This window comes from Euprymna scolopes, chromosome 1, assembly GCF_053919585.1.
Source record: "Euprymna scolopes isolate OS-2025 chromosome 1, ASM5391958v1, whole genome shotgun sequence".
Lineage (NCBI taxonomy): Eukaryota > Metazoa > Mollusca > Cephalopoda > Sepiida > Sepiolidae > Euprymna > Euprymna scolopes.
The window spans coordinates 40,803,280-40,824,816 of NC_136482.1; the positions used below are offsets into that span (position 1 = coordinate 40,803,280).

The 21,537-nt window shown below is 30.2% G+C and overlaps 1 protein-coding gene across 4 annotated transcripts in view; it reads left to right on the forward strand.

Annotated features, from left to right (window-relative positions):
* The window catches only part of LOC145293851 (uncharacterized), a 3,143,230-nt gene that overhangs the window by 2,590,982 nt on the left and 530,711 nt on the right, over positions 1-21,537 (forward strand). For all 4 annotated transcript variants that reach the window (XM_080140773.1, XM_080140596.1, XM_080140684.1 and 1 more), the window contains one exon: positions 4,553-4,625. The gene's annotated coding sequence lies outside the window, so the exon portion shown is untranslated. The remainder of the gene's footprint in view (positions 1-4,552; positions 4,626-21,537) is intronic.

Consider the following 21,537-nt stretch of genomic DNA (forward strand, 5'->3'; position numbering starts at 1 on the left):
ACAGAGTCAAAACATATTTTACGTCTTGTTCAGTTTTGCTTTTTTTACGGCATATCAATACTTTTTCATGTTATTTAATACCGAATCGAATCATTTTGTAACATTCATACATCTTCACGTTGTTTACATAGTTATTACTTATGGTTTGTTCGTTTTATTTTGCTTATTTCACAGGCAGTCATCATCTTCTAATGTCCACCGACACAACAATTTTTTTTTAATATGAAATAAAACACTTGGTTTCATTACTTATGATTTAATTTCTTTAAAGAAATATTTATTTCCTATTTAAAGATTTTCAGTATATTTTATTTAATTGAAGAAATACTTATTGTTCATACATATATTTTTTCCATTATTTTTATTACATTGTTCCTATTTACAATGCCTCCCCACGGGACAGAGTTAGACACCAGTGTGGTTTTTTTAACGTGGAGAAAAAGAACAAAAATAAAAATTGTCTCAGTCGTGAAGGATTTCTCCTCCACTGACAGAGAACAACAAATTGAAGTGCAGCATCTGAAGAACAGATACTACACTTTGAACTTGTCCCGAAGGTTTTATTACATTGTTAGGTGAAGTTTCAGAATAGTTAACCCCCTTCCCCATATTAAGAATGGCTTTTAGCATGATTCTTACAATAGCGGTATCAAAGTTTTCTTTTTCTTATTTTAAAACAAATTATAAAAAAAAGATACAAGACCATTAAATGATTTTTAATATAAAAAACGGTTTCATTAATATTTATTCTCTTGTATCAAAATAGGTTGAAAATAGTTAACCCTTCCCCCATAATCGTTTTTTTTTTTACAGTAAAATACTTTGTCTCAACAATTATGGTTTAAATAAATATTTATTCCTTATTAAAGATTTACAGTATATTTTCCTTATATTTAAAATTCATAATTTGATGAAAAAATAGTGTACAGTTTTTTTGACTTTACTTAATTATATAACATTGACATAAATTTGATAGATACAACCTACCTCACATCATTTTGATTATCGAAAAATCAAAATTTAACTGTTCTTCGTAAGATTTACAGAAACACTTCATTTTATATGCATGTAATACACAAGAATCTGAATATTATAACAGATTACAATATTTTTATGGAAAAAAAACGTTTGTACAGAAAATTCAAAGTGTTCTATTTATATTATCAGGAAGTTGTGATGCATTAATTGAAATCTATATCAATAATTCGACTTAAAAAATATTTGTGAATTTCCAAATCTTCGTTGAATAAAATTAAAAATAAATAGAAACGTCTATTGCATATGTAAAAGTTGACGGTTGTTTATTTAACTTCATTAAAAGCTATCAAAGCCAAACAAGAGCTGTTCAATAGTCTGGCTTAATGGATCATTTAGCAAGGAATGAAGATGGTTATTCTGGTACACCAGTTATTCTACCATCTACATTTACAGGAAGTCCTAGGAATCTACAACAGCTTTATCAAGATGAAATGGCAGTTTTCTGTTACCTATTCATTACTCACACGTGTAATCCAAAATGTCCTGAAATATTAAACAACTTGGGGTCATCAGAACTTTCACAAAATCGATATCAACAATGTCACAGTTTTTTTTTTTAAATTCACAGTCTGACTCCCAAGAACCTGCTGACTGACCACTATTCTCACTCCAAGCAGCCGATCGACGTCCCTGTCACCGCCTCAATCATCACCAGTACTTCCTGACAATATCAACAGCATCAGTTACGATCGCATTGACCTTCATTAAAAGTTTAAACTAAAGTCCTTTGTTCTACTTGCTTCCATACGTTCATTTTTGTAATATAACAATAAGGAATTTCTTACTGATGTGTTTTAAAAGATTTTTAACTACCGTGGAATTTCCACGGGTCCTGCTAGTTTTGTTAATTACAGTAAGCATGTATTTATCATTCCCCTTGTTGAATATTTGCGTCCGTTATCTTACTAATACAGGAGCTGCCACAAATGTATCTTTTTGCATTCATATATGATTAAATCAAAATCTATATATCTATAAAAGTGAACGTGTCTGTGTCTGTCTGTCTGTGTGTCTGTGTGTCTGTCTGTCTGTGTACATTTCCCTACGCAATAACTCTGTCAATTTTTAGTCTATAGACTCGAAATTTGAAATACCGGGTACTGAGATTTGGGAAAATCGATGTGACGGGGGTCAGCCAGAAATGTGGCTGTTAAGCGGTCAAATTTCAACGATTTGACCTTTAAGAACTCTACCAAACTCCTCCGACAATTTTGGGTCTAGACACTTGAAATTTTAGATATAAGTTCCTTGAACCTGGATCTAACTTAATAAAGTGATTTGATCCCGAAACAATACATTTTAAGGGGTCATAATAGGGGTCAAAGTTTTAAAAAATTAACCATTTTTTTTTGTTTGTTTGCTTTTTTTGCACAGCATACACCTCCATACACCCGAGCAAGGCCGGGCACCCCTGCTAGTACTTTATAAAACTGCCCATCTGTGAAACATTTTATGGAAGGACATCTTTCTAGCCGAGTGTAACTACGATTATGTTGATCAGTCTTCATTAATAAATAGACACTAGTAAAGTTCCAAAATTATCAATAATCAATTGGTGTTTTACCGTTCTCCTGATAAACATTAACATTTATTCTCGAGTAGGTTTTAAGCCTTTATAAGTAGTAACAATGACATAGTTTTACATGGTATGTTGATAGTAATAAATATGCATTTGTAAATATTAAAACTAGATAACTAGTTTTATTTCTTTCTTTTTACTTTGAAAAACTAAAGTTAAATAAAAGTATTTTTCTATATCAGTTCATAGCATAAAGCAAAAATAGTGCAATCGTGAGTATAAAATTTTCCAAGAAAAAAAGAAAATCAATGAATCTCTTTTTTTTCTTTTCGCTTTCAGGCGTTTCATTGTGAAATATTCATAATGTAAAAAGACAAAGATCAGTTAGTGACCAAATCAAATTCAAATTTAAGGAAAATGAATTCAAACACATTGATTACATAAAAATATAAAAGCCAATCGACAGAAGAATTATTCATGTTTTTTTCGCCATAGTCGGGAGATGAGAAATATCCACAGATGAAACTCTGAATAATCAATAAAGAGAATAGTCAGTCTTTTAATAAAAACCAACGAGAGAATACACTAAAAAAATGTTTGACTTTTCCGAGTACAGCGTTTTATTAATGATATTCAAAATGTTAACTTTTAGACCGAAAGTTTAGGTCATCTGTTTTCAAGTTGAGTGCAAAACACGATAAGTGAAAAATAGATGTTTTTTCTATATTTCATGATCAACGGTAAATCCTCCTATCAGTATTGGTCTGAAGTATATGTATATGTTATAAGTTGATGATATCCCTACTTCTATTTTTATTGTTATGATATTCGTTGTTTTTGACCGATCGTACGCATGCCGATCTTTTTTTTAACGCATTATGATTTTAAATAAAATAACGAACGTAGATTATGCATAGAGTTCTTGGTCAAAGAACTATACTCAATACCACATTGCGCATGTTCGTTATTTCAAAGTATCATTGAAATTTTATTATATATATATATATATATATATATATATATATATATATATATATATATATATATAGTATGTTATAAAATATATACAACGATTAAGCTACACAGAATATTCCGCGTTTCATCCACGCTAGGATTCACCAAGCGTATGCTTATGCCTAATGAAATCTATAGGTGTTTCAGGCGTTACGCGAATAGAAACATTGTTTCTATTATTGTGGTTTCTTTGAAAGTTTCTTATAAAGTCGATAAACCGTTCTTTCTATTATAGATTTGTTATATGTTTGGAGCAAATTTTCGATACACGCACATATTTAATATATATATATATATATATGTATATATATATGTATATATATATATATATATATATATATATATATATATATATATATGCATACATGTAATAAAATTTCTAATACAAGGCTGGTAAATTAAAAAAATATATCTATTTTGAATTTGGAAACAGATGAATCTGACAGTTAAGAATATTTTTTTTTATTACATGAATGGATTAGATAAAGTAATACAGAATAGGACACGAGATTTATATTTGTAACATGTTTTTTCATAAGATTAAGGGAGGTGGTGTGTAATCAACACTGCTGGGGAGCCATGGTGTAATATACTGTTTTGTTTTCAAATCCCCGAAACAGTGGTCCATGGTAAACAAATGAAGATCCCTTTAAAAAAAATTATTACTGATACTGTAGTGAATTCGAAAGAGCAATTTGATGCAGTGATTGCAGGAGATTAAATGATTTACTGACTAAATAGTTACCTAACAAATGACAAAATATAAAATAATTATATATATATATGTGTGTGTGTGTGTGTGTGTGTGTTTGTAGTATATATATATATATATATATATATATATATATATATATATATATATATATATATTTCTTGTATAGTTTTAAGGTTAAACTCTTCCAAGACTGTATATATAACAACATACTTTTATTGAGTCAATTTGATCATTTTATATCTGACAATTTATTTTTATTTTTTCAGTAACAAACAAATTTGGACTAATAAATAATATCATCATTAATCAGTTGAACAGAAAACAACATTTCAAAATAAGGTAAGTTTATCTATTTATTTAAATGTATTTAACTTTTTCAATTGATAAAATATGGGACTATAATTCATAAACAATGACAAACTTTTAATTTCAGAATTTATTCATTTTGTATGAATCATCACATGCTTTTTCATTATGCTATTTTTATACGATGCCATTGCGTAACTGGATTGCATGCAGTACCCGCTAACCGGGGGTTGCTCGGTTGGACGGTGCCTTACTCGGAAAAAGTAAAAGTACGGTTGCTGTTGGTGTTATTGTGGTTGCTGCCTACCCCCTATCCTCCTCATATTACGATAGGTTTCGGCATAGGTACCCGCATATCCCCATGGTAATAACAGCTATTGGAATGTAAAGAACAGGTGGAGAATGTATTAATCAACCCCCACCCTAAAAAAATAAGAAAAATAGCAGCGAGGGGAAAGAGAAAAAAAAATGAACGCAGTAGACATGGCAGGTGGAGTGAGGGGGAAAAGAAAAAAACAAAAAAACATTCGTCATTGAAGCTATGTTAATATTGACTGGAATATTACCGGTGTCAGCGTTTAAAAATAATTAGTATCAAAGTTTTATTAATAAGCAGAAATGTAATTTTAGAACTAAAACATGTAATATAATCCTAATTGAATAAAACGAAACTTCTTCCGTATATTTATCTATTATTCTAATCCCAACAAAGTAAAACCGGAATAAAAAATCGAAATAAACCCTCCCAAAACACACAAAAACAAAACACCCTCAAACCAAACGAAGTTTTTTCGTTTCGTTTTGATAAAAAATAGGAAAATGTAGAACGAAAAAGAACGTAAATAAACCTTTTCAATTGGTAAAACTGTCTCAAAAAATACGTTTCATTGATGTGATTCCTAAACCCCTATATTTAAAATCTGCTCCTTTATATACTGGTTCACACTGACGAAATGATAAAAGCAGTGTTCATTCATACTATTTCACTAAATCCAGAAAGAATGTGAGACGTGGCATCACCTTACTGTGATGTGCGTCTACTGTTAGTTAGGTCTTTAGGTCTTGGCAATCGTGATGATGCCGCTCCTAGAAAATAAGATGGGATTTTATTATATCTGATAAATATTGAACTATGCTAGAAAAAGAAAAGAAAATACAAAAAATGTGGATTATATATTCTGTTAAGTATTTACAATGTTTATAAATAGGAGGGTAAAACCTGACATGATGTTAAAAATATTTGCAGCGCTATTGTTTAAATAACCCTCCAAAAAGATACGCCATAACAAATGAAATTTCTTCGTTTGTATTTGAAAAAAAAGTACCCTCTCACATGAAATGTATTTGTTTTAATCAGAAATCCAACGTTTTATATACTAAAATAAACAACACGTTAGCATACATTTATAAATAATGACCCCCTCCCTCTAATATGAAAGAAAAGTATATAAGGACCTGAAAAAAAAACACAAAAAATGTGAAGTATATTTTGTGTGTTGCTAATTATGTTTTAATGTTTTCTAGCTTTTTTACACGAAAGTGAGGTAAATATATGACAGTAAAACCGGTTGTGATGCATAAAAAGTTGCGAGGTAATTGTATTAAATTTAACAATATTCAAATAATGGTAACCCAATTTATAGGAAATGGCATGTGTAACTTTATAGTTATAAAATGAATTATAGCAATGCGTGATGGTATATGTAATTTAAATTAGAACAAATTATAGCAATGCCTGATTGTATGTCTAATTTAAAGTGCAATAAACGCTGTATGACAATGTGTGCTTATTGGACTGCCGTAGTTAATTAAGGTAGCGATGTTTATTTTTTGTATGTTTGTGTATAATCAAGAATAATAGAATAACATCGTTGCAGCCAATGACAATATGCGGACTGCTATGGGGGAGAAATCAGTATTTTGGAATAGCGAAGTGTACTTGTAGTTGTAAGTGCATGCGTGTGCAGTTCATTTAATATTCGTTATAGAGGAACCCTGTCCTGTTTAGGAGAGTGGGAGAACATTTAAATTAGAGGGAGATATATGAGCTGCATCGTCTTTAAGTCTTGGCTATCGTGCTGAAATTGCTGCTTGGAAATAAGCTAATATTTTATTATATCTAACAAATGTGTTCATTTAATCACATAAATTAATATACGAAAGTATTATTTTATGCGTACATTTTAAGTATTTACTTCAACAGTGCTCAATACATAGGTAGGGCTAGGTAGTAAGTTCAGGTCATTTGCCATACATATTTTTATATCTTACTATATATATATATATATATATATATATATATATATATATATATATATATATATATATATATATATATACAAGATCAGCTTTTTTATTCTTTATCGTTGTATACGCAGCCCTGTTAATAATGAGCACGGATCATCTGGAAACAAAGATTCAACTTAAATCAAGAGTATTAGTGGCGTCGCCTTTTACCAATTAACTACAGAGAATTGTCAGATTTAATGCACGCTGTTAAACTGTTATAACTGTTAACATCACTTGTTGTCATTTTTCATTTAAAATGGCTATGCAAAAAAAAAAAAACGGAAATAATATGCCTAACTACTTTGAATACGAACATTAAAGTAAAAACATGATACGCCGTTAAAAAGGCTATATTTTTCTAAAAATAACATCATATCTTATATTAAAATCCATAAAGGCCGGTGCATAACACCTTCAGGGCTCAGTGGTAAGATGTTAGATTACTGATAGTTTAGTTTTCAGTTCAAGCATTGTTAAGCCATTCTGATGACTGGTAAGACTCAGAAACAAGGGGCCTTCGATAAGATTTTCTGTAGAAAAAAAAGAAAAAGAATTTAAATAAAATATTTTATACTTAATAAATATACATAATAAATAAGCATATATATATATATATATATATATATATATATATGCGCATATTCTATTTAATTTGAAAATAATATATTAATACAATGTGCAGATATTTATTGGATTATTATTTCAACAATTCTTCACATATTTTTCAGTGATAAAATCTTAATATTCATTTGTCATAAATTCATAAAATACGAATTTCTGAATATCCCTTCAATTATTAAGCTTGGTTCCAAGAGAAGAAAGCACGTATAAATTCAGTTGCATTATGAACTATGCCTCTTCTCAAAATGATAGTCTATGCTTGACTTCATTATTAAAAAAATAGTTTGTCCGCATAACCGGAGTGAACACGCATATCGATCATCACAGTTTTATCAACCATATAATCATAAATGACCTTCATACCTTAAATTTGTGTTTGAAAATGTATCACGCTGTTTTTATATTGGTCATTTATTTACAAAGGCAATTCATCTACAGATAAATACAATCAATACAATATTTTGTTAAATGGAATGTATGACTAGAACTAGAATATATACACACATCTAAGAATTTCTAAGTATTTCCACAAGACATACCTATGAAGTTTAGGTAGAAACTTATATTTTATACATACTCAAAATCCGCACAACTATTGAGAGATATATAGTGTATTTTAGTAAATATTTAGTAAAGAAGACCTACCATTGTTTAGATCAGGCTATGATGATGATTACTAGTACGAAAACTGCGTGCATTTATAATATTTTGTGTACGCATATATTAATAGCGTAGTGCTTTTAACGTACCCATGGATTTCGGTTTCCCGATTATAGTTATTGTATCGGAAAAGCCTATTTATTTAAAAAGAGTATAGTCAATGATCAAATAGTATGAACATTAAATTAATGCATATGCACACTAATTTAATGTTCGCAGTATGTTATCACCCCCGTTTCTTTTCCTTATTTATAAATAGTATCCCCCAATCACTGTAAACGCAATGTAATGCCAATTAAAATTGTAATAAAATATGATGTCGTTTTGGGGCCGTACATGAAACTAAGATATACCTTCATGGCCTATTGACTAGGATAAATAGTAGAATATGTTCCATCTTTAGATGGAACATATACTACTTTTATATGTGATACCATGGTGTTTCTATTATCTCCGAATGTCCAAACAATGTAAATATGTCACAGAGATTGACCGTAATAACCAAATATATTCTGACACTACATTAACCAGATTACTAAGGTAAATACGTTTACTGTTTTAACAAAAGACCTACAATAATAGTGGTTTTCGTCTGCTGTTTTTCCTGGTAAACGCCACAGTAATATTAACTTCATGGCTATTAAGATACAACTCGTAGAAATTTCAGAAATGGCTAATGGTTAGGCGTATGACGACAGAGAATGTGGCTGTTAATTCGATTCTTGTCAAGATCAACCCACGCTAGTTCACCAGAAATCCACGTTCATTGAGAGTATTATGTACGTAGAAAGTTTATAAATGTGTAGCACCACTTGATACGGTAATACAGGGATACGGTTTTATTTTTAAGATAAGAATGTTAAAATCGATGTTTTTCGGCTCCTTGTTACGGTATTTGCCTACCTTACGGTGTTATTTATAATGTTATTGGATTATATTAATTTTTATTATATATAGTATTGAAATTTGTTACTAATTTTTATATTTAGTATATAATATTTTGCTTAGCCCTGGTCACTCGGAACCAACCCCGGGGCGGATTACTGCGGTATCCCGGGGTGCTACTGCATTTTCTTATGCCGGTATATTTTTAAAAAAATGTTATACTTACAGGCTTGTGACAGTGAAATGTAGATATCCTATGCTTTTTACAATTTTTGTATTCATAAAACATTTTTTTAAATTTTGAAAAGGTATTGTAAATCTTCTTAAACTGCAGTGGTGTCACTATATTCTTGGCTAAATCAGTAAGCGTTAGATCACGAAAGTAAAACACCGCTGACTCGGATCAGTACTAAAATATGTTTAGATTTGGTACTTCCAGGAGTTGTGTGTGTTCCCTCCTTATCGGGACTTTGTTTTCAGTCGTCCCGAATTCTTCCTTACACTGCACTTACATTACCGATTCTGGAGAGGTTTAGTTGGGGATTGCCCCAACCTTACCAAAAAGATGTCCGTGTATGTACTATTTCAGAAATAATTGAATTTATTATAGTATGAATAAAGGCCACCATAATGGTACTTCGCTTTTTGGAATGACCAATGTAATTTACTTGATCTTTAAGCATCGTATCCCAATAATAGTAACTGCAAATTTACGAGGCAGAACATCATCAATCTGTACACTTAAAACATTTTACTTCCTTATTTCTTTCCTCTTCTCAATATCACAATTTCACAGTTTAAAAATGCAACAAAAATATTCATAACACATATTTGTAATTGACGTGTTTATATTTTGAACCCACACTGTTATTCAAGTCATATGTTCTATTTCTTTTTTTTTCTTTCTGGTTAACTCACTGGCTGTTTATTATTAATTTACAATTTATTATCTGTATGTCTATCGTCATAGCTGTTTTTTTCAATTTCTTCTATTGTTTTTTCTACACAGAACCGTTCTTTTTTCTTTTCTTTTCTTTTTACGTGCCGTTCTACCCTTAATTCTTCTTATTAATTTATCATATAAATCAATCTATATATAATTTTAATGTGTCTGGTTTTTCTTCAGAACCATTTCTTTCTTTCTTTATAAGAGGTTCTTCATGTGTAAATGTGTATTTCTTCTCTTTTTTCTTTTTTTTCTTAATTATTTTTCTAATTCGCCTAGTGTTTTAATGGACCCTACGTTGTGTGTGTGTGTTGATTTGTATTTTTCTACTGTTCTTTCTTTTTTTCTCTTTCTTCTCCTTATTTCCAGACATGTTATTGTGTTTTTCTTGTCTTTTTTCCCCGTGGTAACCGAAGTTCATTTTTTTCTTCTTTTTTCTTTTAAACCCACCTTTGCTAGGTGGTCTGGTCCGTTACGACACAAAATTGAACGTTTGTTACATAGTCTTATCATTGAAGTTATCCCTAGGGTTATCATAGAGGGGCACCAAATTGACGTTTGATGTATAACATAAAATAATTCCGTGTGCGTATGATCGTCTAGTTTCATATGCGGTTGTGTGTTCATATCTAACTGTCCATATGCTTTTGTGTGTGGGTGTTACATGCATTTTCTTCGACATACCTTATTTCATGTGTCGTCGATGTTGATCCATCTGGAATTCATTTTCTCTTGAGAGTGAGACTGGTACCTGTTAGACGAAGATTTATCACTCCAAGACTATGAATTGGTTTTATGTTTTTTTTTTATTTAACTTCCGGATGTCGACACAGAATATGGAAGTGAATCTTGCTTGTTTGAACACGTCAGCGTCCCCCACCACCAGTGAAGTGGACGGACCAGCTATTAAGCCGTCCGTCTTCTTCAAAGTCCAAATCTAGTCTCACTGATCTAGCCAACCCGACCACGTCACTCATACGTAATCTGGTCAGCTGACCCTCGGTTCTGGTAAACGTATCTACACTCCACATTTACTCACCTCTCTCTCTCTTTCTCAATCTATTCTGTAACACACACACCCACACACACACATATATATATATATATATATATATATATATATATATATATATATATATATATATATATACATTACAAACGTAGATGAAAATATTCGTAAAATTGTTGAAGCTTCTTCGCCACTGCAACAAAATAAACGAAACAGTTGAAATATCACCTTTAAAGAAAACCTAATTGTATTAACTGAATTTCCATGTCACAGTATGAACATTTAAAAAATTACAAAAACGATTAAGCAAAAGATGAATTATTAAAGAAAATATTTTTTTCGAAAAATTAGAAATTTTAGCTATTCTTTTGTGATTTAGATTTAACATAAAAATAAACAGAAACGTAAGAATTGTTTAGTTGAATCATCAAATAACATTTTTAATATATTATTCCAAAAATACTTAACTAAGTGTGGCATTCCAAATAGATAGATAATTGCTTATTGTTAAATTTGATAAAAATTTAGGCAGTTATCACTGTTTTTCCAATTAAATTTAAAAAGAAAAAACAATCCGGCTCCTGGATTTCGCTGTAATAAAAAAAAAAAAATAACCCCATTTTATCAGGCAACCGTTATAATGAACATCCCCAAAACACACACACACACACACACACACACACACACACACACACACACACATATATATATATATATATATATATATATATATATATATTCTTTTCCATTTTTTTACATAGGCAGAACCACTTATCAAGGTCAAAACGCCACTGGAACATAACCGTTAAAGAGTGTGCAGTAGAAAATTGGAAAATATAGTAATCTTTTGTGATGGAAATTCGATAAATTTGGTAACTCATATGGAACGGCTGATCAAAAACTTGTTTACGTAAGACTTGAAGACTACTGTATTGTAGTCAGCTGAAAAGCAGGAAACGGAAGAAAATTCCATAGGTGTGCTGTTCTAAAAAAGAAGTTTTGTTTATGGAATCTACGTTTAGGTGTAGGCACATATTTTATTATATATTACAACATTATGTCCACTTCCACGTTTGTTTTTGTAGAATGACGTCTCTTGCATTTTGCCAAGTACTGTTGACGGTTACAGTCTTTTTTATACGTGCACACTTGCGTTTCCACTTAGCATGTTTCATAAACACAAAAGATATGTTAAGATATATTCAGCTTCAATTAAATCTAATTAAAAGTGCACAAAATAGTGAAATGGTAAACAAGCACACGCGCCATCTTTTAGAAATGTAAATATGTTCGAAATACTTACACGACACTATCGACCCAAGCACATAAAATAAAAACATGTCATGAACAATGAACATAGATACGTGTGCCCTTTTCCCACCGTGCCGAAATAATAACGTAATTATTTTAGAAGGCATTCATAACATGAGTAGGTGAGTGTGTTTGGTAACTATTCTGTACTGTCACCTAAAAATGTAATTAAAAAAAAAGATCGACAGGCTTGCATTTTATCTGATTAAACTATTTAAAAATAGCGAGGTGGCAAATACAATCACCAAACATGTTCATTTTCATGTATTTTTGTATTTGCTACTTTTGTCATTTACTAGTAAGGTTGCTATTCTTTACACGCGCACACATTTATATGTTTTGGAAGGTGGGGAGCTGGCTAAAACATTACGTCCACCTCCACATATTCTGTTACAATTACGACTTTTGCCTGTTGCTTTTTACCTTTTACCATTTACTAGTATAGTTGACGGTTTGATGTTCTTTATACGTGGACACGTTAACGGTTTGGAGGGTGGGGTAAATTTTTACATTACGCCCACTTCCACATTTTGCACAATAATTCAATATCTGCCAGATTTGTACGCGTGCACTTATCTCCTGTTATCACTGTCCACAATTTGCGAGTGGGTACGCTGCCTACAATTTTCACGGTTAAATATGGGGAATTATTTATCTGCCACCCCCTACAAAAAAGGGTATTTTGCTCCGATATATGTGCTTTAGGTGGGGATGTAGCGAGTGTCTATTCCTAGGGTAGTTTAGTGGTTTCTATTCCGAAAGCCGTTCTTAACATGAGAAGTTTCCATGAGTCTAAACAGTAATTATACAAGGAGAATCCATAAATTAAAAAAATAGTCTTATTCTAATGAGCCATTATTCCTAATTTTATTATTGCATTCGGATTACACATTCTTTCCTTTTCTTTTTTCGGATTCAAACAGTACCTGAATATTATCAACAACTGTAGTTTATTTTTTGTGAGAAGAGGGGGAGGTTTCCAAAGGAAACGCTGATTTACGGGACCGGCTAGACATCATCATCTATATATTAATAAGATAGCGTGCGTGTTCGTTTGTGTGTCACACTTACATCCGGGTCGAGTAATTGTTATGTTCTATTTCTTGTCATAAAAAAAAAAAATTACCAATAATTCTTCATACGTTTTGGTTTCGGTTTCGACTATAGCTGATGGCACTTAAATCAGCTATTTTTATGAATAATTTTATCAAGAATTTTTCATACGTATTCAAGTTTATATATGAGAGCAAATAGTTAACAAAACATGTTAAACACACTTTGAAAAAGAGTTAAAACCATATTTAATCTGAAAAGGAAACACTAGATAAGTGGATAGTGCTTAATCCACGGAGTTTCGAGGAAATGCTTTCCTTCTCATAAGAGGGTAGGTATTAGCAAAATCGGATTTTGCATGCAAAAGTATTTGATGAAACTGAAAGTAAGTCAATGATCTTACTTGATAACAAAAAGTGAAGCATAGGGAATAGGGTGAAGAAAAAGGTGATTTCACGTGAATGGATAGTCTGGTGAAAATTAAAGTACCCAATGACGGTAAACTCCAAAAATGTAAATCCAAGATATATATATATATATATATATATATATATATATATATATATATATATATATATAAGTTTTATTTCGATTTCGATTCAAGCTAATGCACCTAAGCCATTTATTTACTTCACGAGGGTGACGTGCACTTATTCTGCGGCCACGGCTGTGGCACTGTGGTTAACATGTTTGGAAAAATAAATTATAAAAAGTAATAGTCTCCTGAAGATTTTAGGTTTATTTCTCAGGGGGCGACCGAAATATATAAATACGAGGTAATTAGCATCTCTATCCTGTCATTTCTGACGAGACGTTTCCTCTCGAAATTCCCGAGTTTGACAAGAAAACCCTTAAGAAGTTGGAGGTTGTGAAAATCACACACAAAATAAGAACAGTTATCCGATGGATCTAAATAATACGAAAAAATATACGCATACGAATATATATATATATATATATATATATATATATATATATATATATATATATATATATATATATATATATATATAAGGTTTGTGTCTACTGTAAGTTTTTTACGCAAATATTACGCAAGTGTAAATCATGTTACAGATCCGCATGAATATAATTACACGAAATTGTTACGTAAAGATGATCATCCCATCAGAAAACTGGAGAAACTAATGGGGAATTAATTAAAATAAATGTTCATGATATGAAAATTAGTTTGATCTTTTGAAGATTTAGGCAACTCCACACCAATAAGAAACGAACTTGTATTCAATTTTTTCAATAATAGAAAAAACGCATTTTAATATCAATATCGATACATAAAAAAAGTAAGGAGCGTATATATATATATATATATATATATATATATATATATACATATCTGTATATATATATATATATATATATATATATATATATTCCTTGGAAATATATTTTCTTGCATTACAAAAACAAATGATAGTAAGCGGAAAAGAGAATATAAAAATTATATATATATATATATATATATATATATATATATATATATATATATATATATATATATATATAAACATATGTGTGTGTACGGATGTATCGCCCTTTTGTTGTATGTATATACTCAGGCTCCGTTTTGGTATACACCTTTCGAATATACGAAGTAATCTATTTCAACTTGACTGTTTCAAATGGTCGATCATATCAAATATCGTCGTTCTTTAATTGCGACAAAGTTTATCTGAAGCCGAACACACAAACACTCTAGCACACAAGCAGAGTCTGATTTTGTTAATTCTCACAGGCACAACACATATAAAAATACTTCTTTCAATTTTACTACACACCCTTTAAATTGGCTCGAAAAATTATTAAATGAACAATTCATTATCGTTTATTGATGGCGCACCTCTAAACTAACGCTAGTCTATTTTAGTAACATTGTTTCTATTAGTATAAGTCCCTAATATCTATTTATCTCAGTATTGCATCTCCTGGTTTGCAGACAGAATAAAATTAGTAGAAGACCGATAAATTTTAAAATATGAAAAACAGAGAATACTGTGAAAATAACACAAATAATTACACAGCATTTAATAGAAGATGTCTTTTTTTAGTTTGCCTTATTTCCATTTATATAATCGTATATCTATCATTTTCCACAGTCATATTTTCTGTATCCGAGATTTTCAATGAATCTATATTTATACTCATTTCCATTGAGATATTGGACTTGCAACCAGCTAGTTTTATAGTCAAGAGTTCTACCAATTAGGCAAAGGGATCGCAGCTCGTAAAAGGTATCATCAAATATTCGAAAACAAATACATAGATCTCCGGGTTGTCTGATTACAATCTATATTATGGCCTAACTTATATGAAAACGAAAAATAATCCAAATGTGCATAGTATATTTACGCATACGTAGTGGTGTACTCCAATCAACTGACGACCGCCAAAGTCAATTGTGTTTTGTTTCACTCTTTAGCAACATTTTTTAACACACTAACAAAGTTTGTTCCACAGGTTCCAAACTTAACATTCAGATTTGTAGACCAAGAATTTACAGAACATTTCTAAAAAGAAAATGTTCCTTTAATAGACAGCAGATGCAAATTTATATACCTACTAGAAACCAGCTCCCAACTTGCCAGTCATAAGATACGCTTAAATGTGCAATTTTAATCAGTGTATTTATTATTATAGAGTTAACATGTTATTGATTATTATAATGGAACCAGTAAATAGCATCGATTTCAGAAGTTTACCAGGCTAAAATTCAAATCGAATTTGTTCCACTGCTCAGATTTTTCGGTATCTAAAGGCTTCAAGTCGGTAGGGAGATATTGAAACGAGGATTTTAATGGACATCTTTTTTCATACAGATAGTCAAGGTCATTTAATATTGCTCTCATTGTCTTTCTCTCGCTCTCTTTATATATATATATATACATGTATGTATGTCCGTGCATAATATACACACACACATATATATATATACATATATATATGTGTGTGTGTGTGTGTGTTTATTCTTTTTCAATATCCGAATCACACGAAAAGAAACGTAAACATACAAACATTGCTTCTGTAGATGTTGAAAATACGTACTTCAATGTTCTAGTTAAATAAATAACATACATTTTGTACAAATATATGTAATATTCTCAACCACTGCCTCCTTAAAATTAATCCTAATATTTTACACAAAATAGTGTAGATCTACAGAACAGATTTCCCATTTTATGACGAGACTAATGTACGAAAATATGGTGTTTTCTTGTCTCTGTTTTGGCCCAACAGTTAGCAGTTTCTCTACATCTGCAACTTAGAAGATGAGACCAGTATATGGACAGATATCAATAAGTAATTGGGCATAGCCCATGACAAAAAATAAAATTAATATTTCACTACAAAAGATTTAACACATTTATCCTTATTAAAACTAATATTTCGCTCGGTTGACTGATATACTTCAGGATACTAGCTTAGTTTACGAAGTAAAATGTCATTTGGTAACCAGTTTTATCGACATTAAAAGTAAAAACATATAAGTTTTATTATCACGAATTTATCGAGTAAATTGATCATGCTTCGCTTCAGAAGCATTGCTATATTTAACGCCTCAGTGATCAACATTCTATATGTTGTCCTAAATTAGGATGATTTTTGTTGACAGCACATTTTCACATAGACATGCAAATACTAAACTATAACTTGACATACTAGAAGGATGTATGATAAAAACTAAATAGACGAAATAACAATAAAATAAAATTTAAAAAATAGTAGACGCATTAGTGAAATGCTTTTAATTTTTTAAAATAATTGGTGAAAAAATGTATTTAATGTTTAAATATACTTAGATTATTGTATTCCCTTACAGTGAAACTAAAATAATTAGAAAGTGCTCGTAGATAAAAACAATATAATGAATACATTATCTAGTTGCTATTAAATTTTACAATGTTATTCATGTTTAAAGATTATGTAAAAGAGAAGTAATTGACATATGTTTTACTTAATGCAAATGTAAGATTAATTAACATGTAATTTAAATTTAAAAACATGTAATTTTACTTTAAAACATGTAATAAAATTTAAAAAGACATAAATAATGCAGCATATATATGCACACACACACAGGAACACACACACACACATATATATATACATATATGTATATATATATATATATATATATATATATATATATATATATATATATATATATATATATATGTCTGTGTGTGTGTAAATGTGTTTTTAGGTATGTTTCCAATACCCCTCTGTGAGCCAATCTAACTAAAACAAAAAAAATGATAAAATTTTATAAAGGATTGTAATTCTTAAAGGCACCATTTCCTTATAAAACAAATTCATTTATGTATGCGGATATTTTATTTTAATATATTATATTCTTCGAATCCTTAATATGTTTTAATTCAACGTTTTCTACTTTCCACTTCCCCTCGGACAATGATGACATTTTATTTGTACACTCATTAAATTCATACAATATTTGAGTTGAACAATGTGCAATTCGGAAAATGTCAAATACTTTCAAGCATCACATCGCAAGCAAAACGGCCATTTTTGTTTTGCGCATATTTAATTCATATCAAATTTTATTTGACGAATTCCTTATTCGAGCGAATACCCATTATTGCAAATCTCTATGTGCCACTTAAAATAAAGACACTTTTCTTGTGTCATAGTTATTGTAGAACAACTTTATTTAAGCGACACTTCACATAGCCAATGTTAAATACGTTTGCAACAGTGAATTTACTGACACAAGGTATAATTATTGCGGAATAAAAAGAACCGTTTAAAGTATAAAATACTATAACCTAAGCTATATTGTAAGCGGGGTTTTAATAGGATGCTTTCTGTTTTATTACATTATGGACATGCAAGCCCTATGATATCCCCTTCCTAATTTCACGAAATAAATAATTTACTTTACTAATATATATAAAATGAAACACTGATAAATTTCTTACTAATTTATTGTTTATTATAGTAACGAAGTAAAACTCCACGATCCGATTGACTTACGAGTGTTTCACAATACAGAAACTAGTTGTTACGTGCATAATAATATTATTATCATTCCAGTATTTCTTCAATTTTGAGGCAGTGTAATATGTTGGCTATAAGGGATGTACGCGATCAAGGTCTGATGCTCAATTGTTTTAAGAAAACAAACCCAAAACTATATGGTAACTCGACTGATACCTAATCCATGTTTTTTTAAAAAATGTAATGAAGAAACTGCTGTAAAGGTCCTATGACCACGACAAGGTGTTACTTCTGTATGAGTTATTTTTAGTGTGTGTGTTTTTTTTTAATTCGAAATGCTACATTTTCGGAGGATTTTCACAATTTTATTTTGTTATTTTTCAATATGAGGCAACGAAATCAAAACATATGAAGTACCCACACAAAAAATTACACAACAAAGTGATCACTAAATATGCTCGACACCAACAGTGCTGGTGAAGAAGAAAGTTCTTTATCAAGAATCAAGTCCAATATACCCCTTTCAATTTGAGTGGTGTAGTTTGAACGCTGAAGAAATTGATAAGTTTCATTAAGCGATTCTATAAGTGCCACATTGTTTGCAAAAATCTGATCTAAACGGAAATCACCAAACAAAAGTACTCTTATACCCACAGGCAATTTAGTGAGAAGATTTTAAACACTTCCTAGTGGCTAGGCTTGCAGTAGGCGAGCATACAACTAATCCCATATATTAAACAGCAAAATTACAATGTTTCCTCACAAACGATATCTTATATTTTAAAATTCGGTACCATTTTAACCCCCTTATTTAGAAACAGGATGAGCTTTAGAAGAAAAATTAAAATTAGCTCCAAAATGTATGTTTTCACTACTGGATCCAAAAGTTATGTTTTCCCTACTGGTTTCAGCCCCAGAATTTTCCCAGGTTCAAATATTACGTTATGGGGAATTTTCAGTAAAATCTAATGACCGGAAAAAAATATATGTCCCAGAAAATGTTTTTTTGGCCATTCTGACGTTTTTGAACCACTGGGGACGCAACCAGAACTTTTATCAAAAAATAGAAAATGTTAAATTTCTTCCCTCGGGTGTGTGTAACTTCATGCAAAATTTTAGAAAAAATTAATGACTAGTTTTTGAGAATTGTGCGGACGAAGGAGCGTGGATAAATTCTAAGGTCCTAATTCGATGACGTCGGTGGAATAATGGACAGACATAGCACGGACAGAATGTACGTGTTCTCCAACAGAAAACTACAGGGCTTGAATTTCTAGGCATTGAGTTTAACGTAAACCCTGATGGACGGCTATTACAGAAAAGGACATGTAAGAATTTTTACTGCAGCATTTTTGAAATTGAAATATTAATTAAAACTAAAAACAGTAAGTATATACCAATAAAAATGTTTACTTTTAAGTCATACATCATCAACTCCTCAATTCTAACATGCAAAAGAATATGTTAAGTGTACAAAGAAAAGAAAACATTAAGCATATTTGAAGCCTAATGATGCTTGCTTAAATATACATCAATTGGTGCATAGAGGGAAATACCTAGGTCTTATTTACGACATCAGAATGATCGTAAAACATTATAAAAGTCTATACTAACCCAGTATTCATAACAATTATATAGATAATAAAATAAAATTGAAAGCCTGCCTTGACAACATACCTTCTAAATCAAATAAAAGACGGTATTCTGTGCATTTATGACGTTATAAGCTTTATACGACAACAATTAGTTTGATATAATACACTCCTATTTTGTTATAGCTTATTCATTCCTTATGTATATATATATATATATATATATATATATATATATATATATATATATATATATGTATATATGCATATATACAAAAAAAAAGATCTCGTTTAAAACCATCTATACTCACGTTGAATTTATTTAAAAAAAAGACCTCTTTAATTTTCAATGATTTGACTACCGCTTTACTACAAATGTACTATCTCCCGTCCTTTTTGTTTCAACAAATCACCTGTTTTTATATCCGGTGAAAAAGACAAATTTATAAGCAGCATTACTTTCTTACTGTATAGATATAACTAGATTCTTATCTATTAGAGATAGGCAGCAAAAAATAAACTGCGAGGATGTTATTGTGTAAAGAGTTTAAATCTAAATGAATCGTGGATTCAAACTTCTTGCATATGTTTATATGTCATCTTAAACAGTTGAAGTTTCCTTTTGTACGGTAAATAATATATGGAAATAGACAATGGATAACTTCAACCTATATATATATATATATATATATATATATATATATATATATATATATATATAATGTATATGTGCATATATATATATATGTGTACATATATAAAATTATGCATGAGAATTTCTATCTATTTATCCATCCATCTATCAATCTCTCTCTTATTCTATGTATGTATATGTGTATATATATATATATATATATGTATCGAATAAAGAACAGCGCACACATGTATGTATTAATGAATTTAATTTATTGAGTTCTTCACTCATTTGCAATAACGCACATGGCCATATTACACGTTTTTCTTTTTTGCAATATACTTATTTTCGTTTGATTTTATGTTCGTTATGAAATATTAATTACTCTAATATTCATTCGTATTGGATGAACAAAATCTCGATAACTAAATATATAAAAGAAATACAAGTAAAATTTTACTATTCCCAAAAGTGTCGCGTATTTGATAATTACAAACTAATACGTTGGCATTCTGATTCTCCTAAGGGCAGCTACATAAAGTAACGTTTAATCTTGCCAGTAACACATTGATGACCATTTAGAAATACCAGACGTTTCATGTAGTTTAATGTCGACGCTTCTGTCAGTTCCTGCATTATACCTGGTCTGTTATTGTTTAGAAGCTGTTCTGCAACTGGTTTGGCTGAGTTGCACAAGAAAGTGAAACTGTTTCTGCCCAAAGCAGCTTTTTTTAAAAAACTTCAAACTCTGTGTAATCCATTATTTCTAATATGATCAGTTTTTTTTTCATCTTAGCGACGAACATAAATTCGTTTTGCTGTCTGTTTAAACGAATAATATTATTCCTTCCTACACCGAATGGTAATTTGAAAGAAGTATATATAAGACTGAAAGATATCAAAAATTTGTTTCATAAGTGTGAACAATACACGTGTTAATAACCTTTACAGATCGCATCGTAGCCGGGGCC